General features: G+C 35.6%; 2 long non-coding RNA genes across 2 annotated transcripts in view; one reads left to right on the forward strand and one right to left on the reverse strand.

The window, feature by feature from the left end:
- Positions 1 to 14,774, forward strand: part of LOC309493934 — a 189,043-nt gene that overhangs the window by 104,456 nt on the left and 69,813 nt on the right. The window lies entirely within an intron of this gene.
- LOC309493917 lies at positions 1,555 to 9,670 on the reverse strand. The gene is made up of 3 exons (XR_014204090.1): positions 9,323 to 9,670; positions 6,050 to 6,117; positions 1,555 to 1,738 (listed from the first exon to the last, which is right to left on the reverse strand). It is a non-coding gene; the product is annotated as an uncharacterized lncRNA (long non-coding RNA).

Here is a 14,774-nt window from a genome sequence, read left to right on the forward strand (position 1 = left end):
ACACAGTGAGGCAGAGTTAAAGCAGAACTCGGCAACTCTAGTAATTTCTTCGCTGATCTTCACTTTTGTTGTCGCGTGTTTTCTCAAAGAGCTCCCCCTACAGCTGTGGACCGTATATTTCACAATACAGTCGTAAAAAAAACTCACTTGAGGCACCCTCCTCCCCCTTTCTACCGCTGCTCATGTGCATATGTTATTATCGTAGCCGGCCAACTTTATCGTGTGGAGCTATGTCTACCGAGGTGGGTAATACATCATACACAGTATCATATGGCGTGTGTTTATGTCGAATTGCCGTAAAGCAGTTCGTGTTTCTCGCTTCTCGTTCTCGCTTCTCACAAGACTTCCAATTTCTATCTTGCCGGGACGGTAGTCCCCAAGTTGCAAGGTTGGTTTTCCGCATGGGAACGCTGAGGGGAGCGGGGAAAGTCACCAATTTCACCAGAATAGGTGGTTTAACCATCCAAATGATTTCTAGACAGTTTTATTAAGTTAAAAAAGTTGCCAAGTTCTCCTTTAAAGGTGGAATACCTCAGAACGGAAAGGCAAAGATGGAAGAAGAGGGTGAAGCTAAAAAAAAAATAGCAATGACTTGAATGAAAGGGAAACGAGAAGTCAGAGAAAGGCTTGGAAACGTAGACAACAAGTATCAAGAGAACGTAAGAGAAAGGGCTGAGATCACCTAGAAACTCCCCCAAACAGTCCGGTGGATCAGGCCATACACGATCCAGCTCGGAGTAGGCAGGCTAAATGTTTATCACAGTGCTCAGGATTGTTATTTTTTGGACCATATAGTTAAATAAAGTTGTTAAGCAAGAAGCCATTGACTTGAGTTGTATAAATTTTGGAATTGTATGTTGTAATGAGGCCACTGTCACCACCGTCAGATTAGTGTCACCACCCTCAGTTCTGAAGTCACCACCGTCAGAGGGAGTTTTATTTGTTTTAAATGAATATGCTTACAATATGTTTCTTCAGTGCTGTTGAGTTATTAAAGTAATGGTATCTTTTAATACGAAAATATGTTTGTTAAATAAAAAAAAACATAACTTTTTCTATTTAGGCTTAAAGTAAACGTTGTATGATGTTAGATCTTTTAAAGGAGTACACGTGAAACAGTATAAAACATGAACAAAAGTGAATATTTAACATTGAACAGCAAATATGTGTACTAAGAATGCCAGATAATGATTTAAAAACTCTAAATACATATTAGACCAAAAATATATATATATTATTTGCTTTTTATTGTGTCTGACGGTGTTGATAAAAACAAAGTAATAACTGGAAAAACGCCAATTTTATGAAAAAAATACAAAATGAGGAGGTTGCACCGATACATTACTGAACAGCCAAGACCTTGGTCTATAATAATATACCTTCAGATTTTGTAATTTTACTAACTTTTTATTTTCAAAATTAAAACCTGTTTTATCCAAATTCCCAAGAATCAGGCAAGAATAGAAAAATGGCAAATTAGAACTTGTTCGTTCATCAACTTTTAAATTAAGCAAAGTGCATTTCTAACTAAGGTCAACTTAGAATGAGTGAAATTAGCACTCTTATATACTTAAATATATAACAGTTAAATATGTACTCTGGTAATCTGAAAACATTTAGTGTTATTAAAGGTATAGTTCACCTTAAAATGCAAATTTACTCACCCTCATGTCAAATTTACTCGCCTCATTTACTCACCCTCACGTTGTTCCAAACCTGTACAAGTTTCTTTCTTCTGCTGAACACAAAAAGATTTTTTAAAGAATGTCAGTAACAAGATAGTTGACGGTAGCCACTGACTTCCATAATAGGAAAAAAGTCTATTAAAGTCAATGGCTACTGTTAACTGTTTTGTTACCAACATTTTTTTAAATATCTTCTTTTGTGTTCAGGAGAAGAAAGTCATTCAGGTTTGTAATAACATGAGGGTGAGTAAATGACGACAGAATTTTCCTTTTCAAGTGAACTATCCCTTAAAGCAGTGCTTCTCAAACCCGTCCTGGGGACCCCATACCACTGCACATTTTGTATCTCTCCCTCATTTAACACACCTGATTCAGCTCATTAGTACAGACTGCAAAATTTTAATTGGGTGTGTCTGATGAGGGAGACGTCCAAAATTATGGACATTTACCAGGACATTTGAGAACCACTGCCTTAACCCTCTGAGGTCTGAGCTGTTTTCTGGGCCCTGGAGGTGTTCTGACATGCTCTGACATTTGTGTTTTTTTCTGTTACTAGTGACATTTTCATGGCTAAAGTCTAATTACACTGTATTCAGCACAAACTCTGCTACAATAATATATCAGCAGCATGTATGTAAAAGTTTGTAGTTTTGAGATAATGACATTTATGCATGGTTTGTGAAAATACAAAAAAAAATTCTCACTGAAATAAGACCATGAAACCCATACTGATTATTTCTTCACAAGACTTTTGAAAATTGTATGACATAGCCTAGAATATTTGCTCCAAAACTATGTGAAAATCACCCTGACTGCTCATTCAGATAAGACAATATATTGATTTAAAATTTCTAAGACGTGTTTTGTGTGACAAAGCCATATGCGAAGAGGCGTGATCATCTCATGAATATGTAAGCCTTTAACACCTGAGAAAGACAAAGACACTCCCCTAACTGCCCTATTAGGAGCGATCAGCCCCTGTCATTCAGAGCAACCTTGCACAAAGAATGAGGAGATTTAAAAAAGAATGGCTTTTAGATTGTTTGGATTTATTTACAACACAACACAATCCAAAAATACAAATGACAAAAGAGCACATTGAAAACAATGATCCAAAGACAGAGACCTTTGTGCCATTCCTAAAAACATACCTTTCATTTCCAAGGTGTTTGATTTTCACTTTACCATGTTCATATACAGAGACCCATGTGAATGTTGAAGTCAGCAGGACTCAGTTGCATCTGGTCCCTGAAAGAAAAAAAAAAAAAGAAAAAACTGTGAACATACTGGTATCAAGAGAAACTATAAGGCTGCACGATTTTGGGAATAGATTTTAGATTTTTCTGGTTAAAATTTCTTTTTAAAATTCACAGAATACACACACACACACACACACACACGTTTCCAACAATATATAATGAACACCAGGTTTGTTGTGCCTTGTAGGCATAGGCTACGCAGTGCTGCATAAAATAATAATAACAATAAATTAAATCTTCCAAAAGATTTCAAGAACAACTACGCTAGAGAAAAATATATTGATTATCATATGTTACTTCAAATGTTTCCATTCGTTATGATGATATGAAATGAGATAATAGTAAAAACATAAAGCCTAATGTTTGGTGCATTTTTCCTTTCAAACGCAATCGCGCTCCAAAATATGATGCATTCAAACGCCATCGCGCTCCAAAATATGATACATTCAAACGCCATCGCGCTCCAAAATATTAAACATTATGGTTATACATATCTATGTTTGAGCAGATATCCACAAACAGTATTTAACAGGAAACACGGGTCTAAATAGTATAATATTCACCATATATCTAGCAACAGTTCAACTGCAATGTGAAGTTTATGCAACAATACCATAAACTAATAAGTAAGAATTTCTTACCTTACATCTTTCTTGTCTTCAAATCGCGTTCTTCTTCTTCTGAGTTAAATCCAATGTAAGCTCAGACGTGTCTTCCAAACTCGACGAAAAGCAGAGACTTGTGAAGTGTTTTGGTGTTTTGTGTTTGAGGTAACGAGGGCGTTCGCGTTCCATGTGGAGATTTGCATGTGAATCTCTTTTGCGCGAGTGGGCGTGTCGAATTAAAAAGTAATTAGCAAGCGTTTGAGATACTGGACATCCTGTTGGTTTTATACAAATTACTTAAACAGAGAATATTTGTTTTCAGTTTGAATCCGATCATTTAACACTAGAACTACCGGAATTCCATAACTACTAGAACGACCATAGCGGTCATTCTGACCGTTCATACTTTGACGTTCATATGGCCGTACTGAACGTCATTTTCGTCATGTCATATCTATTGTAGCCTACATGTTAACCTTCTCTTTTCCAATGAAGCTTTTAATTCCTGTCGTCATAGCCCTTAAAACAAGCACAAAAGAAAGTTTCCTCCGACAGGCGCTGCCTCTATTTAAGGGACGTTTTGCGTCAAAATAATATTTTTTTCACCGCACTCACCACGTGAATAGACATGCACAAAAGTTAGGAAACGTCAAAGCTCATATCGTTTAGTACAGCCCTGTTTGTAAATAAGTTCAATATTCAATACAAAATCTAAAAATAAATGGATCTACAATGATAGGTAATAATAAACAGGACACAAAATTTTAATTCAAATGAATGTGAAAATGTATACAAACAGGCTAAGAAAAAACATGAACATTAGCTAAACAAGAAAATGAACTGCTTTAGAACGATTAGTTTCAGTGAACAAAAAATATTAACGAACAAAATCAGGTTAACTGCCCATTTGAAAGGCGCAAACACCCCGCATCATTGCATGACGCTTACGCACATTCCACACAGGTAAACACCGCCTTTCGTGTGCAGCTCCCACACACTTTTGTGACATTTGGCACGTCTCCTTGGTTTTATTTTGTTTGCAGTTCCTCCAGTTGTATGGCATTTGATTCCATGTGGTCGGAGCGAAGTTCGCTCGCCAGTTGTGTGATGAAGTCCCTCCGCGAAACTTGCAATGTAGCGGACTTATGATATTTATAATGCGTGCGGTCAAAATGACCGTTATGGTCATTCTAGGTAGAAATAGTCAGAACTGTTGTGTGTTTTGTGATTTTAATAAAATAACAGTGTCAGAATAAAATATACACATATCTAGGAAAAGTCAGGGTCCTACAGCCACATTTATTTTATTTTAACAAAGTTATTACACTGTAAAATTTAAAAACGGTCAAAATGACCGCCTTGGGAGTTCTAGTGTTAAAAGTACACACTTAAATGTGTATAAAGGTGTATGGCTCATAAATGTGTGAGAAGTATTCGCTGAGTTATGTTTCAGTTTATAGACGTGCTCAAGAAAAAAAAGTTCACCGCGACGGAGAGGCAGAACGCACACCCTGTTTATTTTCTTTATTTTACAAAAGCACAATGTTTTGATTTGATTGTAAGTGGACACATACAAAAGTAGAAATATCACAGATTCTTTTTTTATATTTCTTTTTTCTGTATAACCATAAATGACGGAGTAATTTAAGTTTATGTTGCTGCTATGTTGCTGCTACGCGTCGGCGCGTTTCTCGACCTCAGAGGGTTAAAGTCTGTCGCCTTGGCTACGGTTTCCAATGAACTGCAGTAGCCAAGGCGACATCTAGTGTATATATCTATGCACCAGTCTGCGCACACGTCACACAGCAGGATGCGCCCGCGCTCTCAGATCACTTGGACGTGGCTGTGTATAAGAGGTAAAAACTATATAAATACTGTTCGTTTTCTCACACAAACCGCTCGTTTCGTGTCTTAGGCCATCAATGTGTACTTACGATGGGGAATTGTTTAATTTGGACGATGGGGAATTGTTTAATTTGGACGACGGGGAATTGTTTTAATTTGGACTCTGTGCATGCTCTTTGAGACAGTGACCATAGACCTGCATTATATGACTGACAGACAAGAACGGTTTGACCTAAAAATATCAAAATTGAAACTACTGCGGAAACATAGACACCTACATCTTGGATGCCCTTGAGGTAAGCTAAAACATGCCAAAATTTAATTTCAAAGTGAACTATCCCTTTAAACCAAGAAAGGGGCAAACAAGCAAGGCTATCTATGAAATTACACTGACAACGACTAGGCACAGAAGTGGTACCCTATGCCAGCCCTACAATATAACTGATTTAAATTCACCCTACATGGTTTGACATTAAGTCTTGTCATGTGCTTGTACTTTGGACAAGTAAATTGGCCATTCATGTTTTTGAGCTTATTGTGAATGGTGTAGCAAACTTTGTTAAGGGTTAGGGCTGGCACTGGATGCAACTGTGAAAAAAAGATTACCTACAAAGAAAGAGAATTTGAAATGCAAAATTGTTCATCACATATTTACCAGCAATTTTTCAATGAGGCACTCAAGATTCCAGTTGAGGAGTTTTTGTAGAACAAAAATGTCCATTGCTGTAAAAGAAAAGAAGGAAACATCTGATTAGTATCTTTACAAAGTTAGCATGTCTTATACAATGCTTTTAAATAAATTTTTATGCTGGCTAAAATATATATATATATATATATATATATATATATATATATATATATATATATATATATATATATATATATATATAAATATAAATATAAATCATTTTAATGAATCATTACTTAATTAAAAAATAAAATAAATAAATAGACAAAATAATTTTTAACAGCTTAATTAACTATTGTTAATTCACAAGACTGCAAACAGAAGAAATGTTATTTTATAAAATCACCTGTAGATATTTCATAGAATATTTCAATGCCCATTGACTTATTTGATTGCAGTTTCAAGATAAGTAAAAATAATAAATAAAAGTTGTTAATGTTTATTCTTCCTGGCAGTTTAAAAAAAAAAATTCATTCACGATTCAACGATCATCATAGTTATTTTAATGATTGTGAACCAAATTGCATGACAAACCAAAATAATAAATTGTATTAGGCTATTTAATACATAAGCTTGGTTCCTCCTTCCTCTCCATTCTGTCACCTGATGGAGTGTGGGTTCCTTGCCACTGTTGTCTCTGGCTTGCTTAGTTAGGGGCACTTAATTTTCAACAATATTATTGATTTAATTGCACTGACAATATCAGATGAGAACTGAACTGAACTGAACGACTCTTTTTTTCAGAGCCGGTTTAAGACCAAATTGTACTTCAGTCAGGCACGGATTAAAGGAGAACTTGGTAACTTTTTTAACTTAATAAAACTGTCTAGAAATCATTTGGATGGTTAAACAACCTGTTCTGGTGATATTGGTGACTTTCCCCGCTCCCCCCCAGCGTTCCCAGGCGGAAAACCAACCTTGCAACTTTGGGACTACCGTCCCGGCAAGATAGAAATTGGAAGTCTCGTGAGAAGCGAGAACGAGAACGAGCGCGAAACACGAATTGCTTTACGGCAATTCGACATAAACACACATGCATGTATGATGTATTACCAGATTACCCACCTCGGTAGACATAGCTCCACACGATACAGATGGCTTGCTCCGATCAAAACAAACGCACATGAGCAGCGGTAGCGAGGGGGAGGAGGCCGCCGCAAGTGAGTTTTTTACGACCGTGTTGTGACATATACGCCCCCCCACAGCTGTAGGGGGAGCTCGTGGGGAAAACATGCGACAACAAAAGGGAAAATCAGCGAAGAAGTGACTAGAGTTCGCTAGAGTTGCCGAGTTCTGCTTTAACGCACGGGCCTACTGGGCACTTGCCCAGGGCACTGGGCCAGCAGGGGGCCCTGTCAAATTTACTGTGTCTATTCTTTTCAAATAATTATTTTAATTTTAATTTTATTTTCAGTAAAATTGTGTTAAATATTGAGGAATAATGTGATTTTTTTTTTTTTTTTTTTTGGCAGTTGCAAAGTATTAACTAGTAATTAAATCAAAGAAATAATTTTTATGTGTTGCTGCGCTGTTGAGAGGGACATCTAGAGGCGAGTGAAAAGCATTGCGTAATATAAAAGTCACGCGTAGAAGACGGTTACTCAAAAACCAAAACAAAAATGAGTTTAAAACCTATGGGCTTATTTTTTTTTAACGAAATGTCAATCTTCATCTTTATAACAGAAGATAAAATACAATACAACAATCATCAAGATACAGTAAATCTTCAAATGTGTAACGGATTGTCTCCTTAAAAAGTGTCTTTTGTGGTGGAACAAGCAATGCTATATAGCATCTTAATTTAATCTTTGTTTTATTATTTTAGTTCATTAACTAATTGTTAACTCAACTAATTTAATGTAAAGACCTGGATACTAGAATTACTAATTAAATAAATGTCAACTAGCCTATATGCATTGATTAGAATTGCCATTGACTAAAGATTTTTCTAGTCGACTAGTAGGCTAGTCATTCATTTAAGCAATTAGTCGACTAATCTCACGTTAATATTAATTTCATGCATAAATCTTGCCGCAAAGCACCGGCAAAAGCAGGCTAATGATAATATGTCTGAAAAAAAAAAAAACTAGCCATTTTTATTGTTTAATAATAAAAAATATATATTTCTAAATCAGTGTCGGCTGCAAACATATCTATATCTCCGCTGTAAAGTGGATGCGCCTCTAGAGAGAAATGCACTTTTCATATCATATCAGCTTAATCAGCCGGTATTTGCTTTCGATTAGAATTTTTTCGTTTAAAAGTGGACATTTCAAGCTTTATATAGAAATATTCATCATGTCTGTGAGGCTATACACTGTGTTTCAGTTCTTTTTTGAGACGCGCTCCAGTTCACGCCACGGAGACCATGAAAGCGCGCCCTGTTTGTTTTATTTTATTTTACAAAAGCACAACGTTTCTTGTTATTGTGAGTTTACAAAAATAAAAGTAGCTACTTGCGACTGATGCATTATTCTTTTCTGTATATGACTAGGAAATTATTTCAAGTTGTTTCCACTGTTGATAGGAAAATGCAAGTGTTCGCGCCGACGCCTGCCATGCAGTGCGCGCTGCACACTCCGCACAAACACTTTGGATATGCATGTATCTAGGTTAAAGTTAGAGCGAGCTGCCATGCCAGACGGATAAGTCCTTTTCATGTTTAACAAATCAAATCATGCATTTTCTAGCTACTGCGAGTAAGCGCTGCACCAGTTTGAAAAAGGTAAAAGCATAACGAGCGTAACGAGAGAGGGGCCCACTAAGGGGGATGCAGAGATGTTGCTGCGTCTTTATATTAACATTTCTGATTGTTTAAATGATCAGCCCTCGGGGGCCCCTGCTTGCCTGCCCTATTGCGGCGCCTGTGCATACAGGCGCAACACTGTTATCCAAAAAATTGGTGAAGGGGGCCTTTGAGACATCCGTGCCCAGGGCACATCATCACCATAATCCGTCCCTGACTTCAGTAACTACTTTGATTATCTTTACATTTCTGAACGTAACTGAAGCAACACTGAACTGACTTCAAATGAACAATGACAGTTTTTGATAAGAATTGTACTGAGCTGGACGATGACATCACTGTTTTCTGCATAAATTCTTAGCCAAATTGAACTAAGGCGCACGCACCCAAACACAGAGAACATATTGCAGCAGCATAATAAAATATTTTATGTAAAGCTACCTTTCGAAAATGACAAACAAAAACAGTTAAATAATAGGTAACATTAGACTTACAGCTTCTTTAGCATATCCAGCCACTAGCCAGTGACGTTAGACTGCATCCAACCAACACCGCCGAGTCAAGTAACCCGCAACATTTCTGGAGATAAAACAGACACCAACAACTGTACTTAGACATTGTGACCGTTAAGTGGAATGATTGATGACAGACCGTGTAAAAATAATGAATGTTATGTGCAACGTAAAGTTAGCATAACGGTCGCTAGTTCGACAGACGCAAAATCTAGACTAGAGCATTTGGTCCGTCGTCAATAATTCATAGTTCATTTCAACATAACTTCTTGTTGACTTTCTGACTTCTTTGACTAACGTTACTTAACGTTAGGATAGCTTTAATAAAACAGGGTTACTCACCTTTACGCTCTCTACTGCTTGAACCTCTCATCCTCCTGTTGACGTAGTGATTTGAACAGTGTGGACAAAAGCGTGCAACTCGCGAGGATGTAAGCGCTGGGTAAAAATTTCCTAACAAACCCAAATGCTGGGTCATTGTCAGCTGATTACGGAGAAAATAACCCAGCAACATAGTCAAAATGCTCAACCCAGCATTTGGGTTTAAAAAATAACCCAGCATTTTTTAGAGTGTAGCTAAAATCATTGTCTGTATTCATAAAATATGTCCTCATTGGTGTAAAATGACCTCTGCCAATGATCTAACTTATCCTCGTAAGCGAAGAATTTCTTATCTATTATTCTAACAGTAGAACATGTATAGTTAAACACGATGATGTGCAATTGGAAGACATGTTGTCATAGCTTCTTGGCACATAACGGCTACCGCATTTGAAAAGCGAGGCGCTAGAGAGCACTATTCCTTTAAATGCAAAATAAAATTTCACCGCTAGATGGGAGAAATTCTTTTGGGAGAACTAACTTGTTTTGCCTTTAACAAAAAAAAGACTCCAAAATCGAGGAGGTCAAAGGGCATGCATGCTTCCTGCTATAGTATCATCAGCTCTCCCCAAAGTCTGTTCATGCGGCCACCAGACAGATTTTAAACACCGGATTTAAACTTCTACATATATTTTGAGTAGATAACCGATAGTATATTCTCAGTAAAGGGTTTTACCTTGTGTGTTTCCACACTGATTAACCCTCTGGGGTCTGAGTGGTTTTTGGGGTCCTTGAGATGTTCTGACATGCCCTGACATTTGTGCTTTTTTCAGTTGCTTATAAACATATTAATGGCAAAGGTGTAATTACACTCTATTTAGCACAAACAGGGCTACCATAATATGTGAGCAACATGCATGTACATGTTTGTATTTTTGAGAGAATAATGTTTATGCATGGTTATTGAAAAAACTAAAAACCAAAGTTTCTGAAATAAGGCCACAAAACACATACTAAATATGTGACAATAAGACTTTTGACTAATGGATGTCGTTGCCTAGAGTTTTTTCTTCAAAATGATGTGAAAATCATCCTGCCCTTATCATTCACATAACACAATACATTGATTTAAATCTTGTAAAACACTTTTTGTTTGTAAAGACAAAATGCGCAAGGGGCGTCAACAATTCAACAGCATCATGCATATGTAGTGATTCACACCTGAGGAGACAATGGGGCCCGCATACTTAATGAGCCATTCATTCAGGTGTGTCACCTATAGCCACAAGAAGGAATGCAAGAGCAATATATATATATATATATATATATATATATATATATATATATATATATATATATATATATATATATATATATATATTCTACCAAATTGGTTCACAGTTGTTTGTTTTTTTCCACAAATTTTGCTTGCAAATTGTATAATATCCAAGGAAAACATGTCTAGTAATTGTGCAGTTAATTCTCATACTGTATTTTCAGTTTTGGAATATGTATCCTCTCCCCAAATTTGTCAATAATAAAACATAATAAAATTTATTTAAAGAAAAGGCTTATATTTACCTTTTAAAATTTGTTTACATCTACCTTGTAAATATATATATATATATATATATATATATATATATATATATATATATATATATATATATATATATATATATATTAAAAATGTTACAATTAAAACAACAATTGAAGTGTAATCTTTCTTTGTAAAAACTGTATACATTTTATCATACATATTTCAAAGTTAAGGATTCATTACTTCGAATATAGCCTACATTGACAAAACATACTATATTTAACATATTAGCAAAAATTGGCAAACAAAAGCTTATTTGAGGTGGCAGATATTTTACAGTAAAAATGTGTAATCTATCCAAAACTAATCAACGAAATGTTGTCTTTCATTTGTCTGTAACATAGGTCTTTCGTTTTGTATTAATTGTATCTTAATTTTAATAGTTGTTTCATCAACCAATTGCCTGTATTTAATACATAAGAATTAAAAATAGCAGGAACTGGAGGCCTCATAAATGAACCCAAACTCATAAGCTTTGCCTAAAATACCAGAGAAATATATAGAAAGCTCGAAATGTGTTATTTTAAACAAAACTATTAAAAACGAAAGAAAACAGACTGCATGAAGCCTCTCTCCTACTTTATACAGCATAGCCTTGACCATTTAAATATAATTACTCTGAATGACAAGACTGGAAATGGTCCAACCAGTAAAATATGTAGCCTACGTTTATACAAAATAGCTTGTCAACTAATGCAAGTAAATTTAAAAAGACTTACTCATCCGAAATATTATCCACGCCTGGATCAAGTCGCTCTTCAAAATACAAACGTTCGTTTTCAGAGTCCTCTTCTTCTTCTGAGGAAAAAGTGAACTCTTCATCGCTATCCAGGACTAGCTGAAGGGCTGTGTGTCATCTTCCAACGGCGCAGGAAAGTGAATGAATGAAACTTGCTGGTTTTAAAGCATTTCAGGGGGCTTTTTACCTTATTTTGCATAGATCACCTCAGCACATTATCTTATGAATAGCGCGCTCTGCGAGTGGGTGTGAACTCATTTCAGGGGGCGTTTACCTTATTTTGCATAGATCACCTCAGCACATTATCTTATGAATAGCGTGCTCTGCGAGAGGGCGTGAACTCATTACAGATAATTAGATGAGACGGGAGAAACTGTCCCAGATAGCAACATTGTTTCTGCCCGGATCCGGCCCACATCTGGCACTTGTGGAATGCGGATCTGGCCCACATGTAGCGTGGAATGACGGCACTTGGGTGGGCCGCTCCTGTTTGCCAGATCTGGGCCACAAGCAGGCCATAGCAATGCCACATGTCAGCCAAGAGCAAAGAAATCAGCCAGAACTGGACCTTATCTGAGCCACAAAATCTGTGTATATTAAATATGGAGTCATCTCAGCCTAAATAAGCCTGTTAACAAGCAGAATCACTGAAGGAAAGAAGAGAACAGAAAAAGAGACGAGCAGAAACACAAGAACTACAACTGACTTCAGACACAGTCTAAGATGAAATCAACTGAAGAGAAAAGAAGACATTAAATCTGTGAAGATCTCAGCAGAGGAGGATTAAACAACTCCACAAACAGCATTACCAGCTTCACTTATTACGTTTGTTTTTGGAAAAACAAACATCAGCATCTGAAGAAACAGGTTTTATGTGGTAAAAAAGATGAGGGAGGTTTTGAAATGCTTGATTTTTTCCGATGTAAATAATACTTTAAAATTTAATTGGGTAAAAAAATTAATTCTCCAGAGTCTATATGGTATTTTATCTCACATAATATCTATAAAAAAGTGGGAGGGCTTAAGTTTTTACTCACCTGTAATTTCTCTCCTTCTAAGCTTCCTATAAAACTTTCTAAATTCCACGAACAGGCTCTTTTGGCGTGGAAACTTTGCTTTGTCCACAATTTCTCCCCTCATAAAGTAAAGCTATGGAACAATGAAACTATTCTGCACTGTAAAAAATGTTACTGCTATTTACTTAAAAAAATTATGGTAACAATATTATGAGTAGTTAAAGCTTGATTTCATTCATGGAATCTACCTGAATAAATCATGTAAAATGCCCTAATTTATTTAGATATAATGAATTAATTGTTTTTAGCGAAATGTGCTTTTTTATTTTAAGTATTTTTTATTCTCAAAATTGTGTGAAGACAAGTGAATGGATATAATCTGTTTATATTTAACTTTAAGAGACGTTGTTTTATAATAAGACTGTATGCTGCTAGGACAGCACAGAATCAAACTTATTACTGCACTATCATTAGCAGAGTTATTGTTACATGTAAATATCAACATGTTACAGATTATTTAACAAATGTAGTTATTCACAAACTAATCATAAGCCCTACTCTTCTGCACAATGGTAACGATCAAAACTTTAACATAATAGAAACTCTTTCAAATGTCAAACATACCTGAACATTAAACATTAACAGATGTTTCCCTTTACTCAAAAACACATGAAATAACACTTAATTTCAGGATTTACTCTCCATTTCCAGCCATGTGCAAAGCATGCTGGGAACAAACAATGGTGTCTCTAAATAAAACCGCATAAATGAGCTAATTCTCTTAAAATAAATAGGTAGCCCCTTATCCTTAATTTTATGAGGTTTATCAGTTCCTCAATTCAAGCCTTAAAATTGTGTATGTTTCCTTAAAAAAAATAAAAAAATAGGAAAATGCATCTCTTGGTGTTATTAGTGAAATGTTGTCAATATTTTCAACAAAAACTGAACCACAATATTCTTAATAAAATATGCATAATATTTTTAATGATCACCTCAATTTTTTTAATGAAAATTACAAGACTCATGATTCATTTTTTACAGTGTGGCAAAGAACAAGTCGATTTTTCTTAAGAATTGGCATGAAAAGTGTATTGATTATCTTTGTGATTTGTTAGATCCACAAGGGAATGTTTATTCTTATTATGATTTCATGTCTAAATATAATTTCCCTGTTATTCATAAGGACTTTCTTACAATGGTAAAAGCTATACCAAATGGACTTGTTCATCTAATGAAATGTCATTTATCATTTGAAGAGATTGTAAAGAGTGATCAGAAATTTCTGATTGAAAACAAGAGCATTTACGACCCAAAATGTAGCAATAAAATTACAAGAAGTTTGTTTCAGTCAAGAAAACGAATTACCCCGAGGGGGCATTTTTTGGGGAATTCTTTGATAGAAAATATTAATTGGAAGAAAGCATCCCAGTCAATACGTTGATCTCACAGTGATCTCTCCATATGACCACAATGTGAGTTCACAGTGAGCTAAAAGTGTAACCGCACTGTGCACTCACTGTGTGCTCATATTATGGCCACAATGTGAGTCAGCCCAGCTAGAAATGTAATTGGACATGGACTCCAACATCACTCAGACGTCAAATTTTGGTTGAAAATGAAAATTGGATTGACGTGTAAACATCGGATCTCAGGCTCCAACTTCATTAAACAACTCCACTAACAGCATTACCAGCTTGACTTATTACTAACCAGACTTTATTTCTGTCATATGTGTGGAAAAGTTCTTATTGAGATTAA

Source organism: Leuciscus leuciscus, assembly GCF_965113295.1.
Source record: "Leuciscus leuciscus genome assembly, chromosome: 3".
NCBI lineage: Eukaryota > Metazoa > Chordata > Actinopteri > Cypriniformes > Leuciscidae > Leuciscus > Leuciscus leuciscus.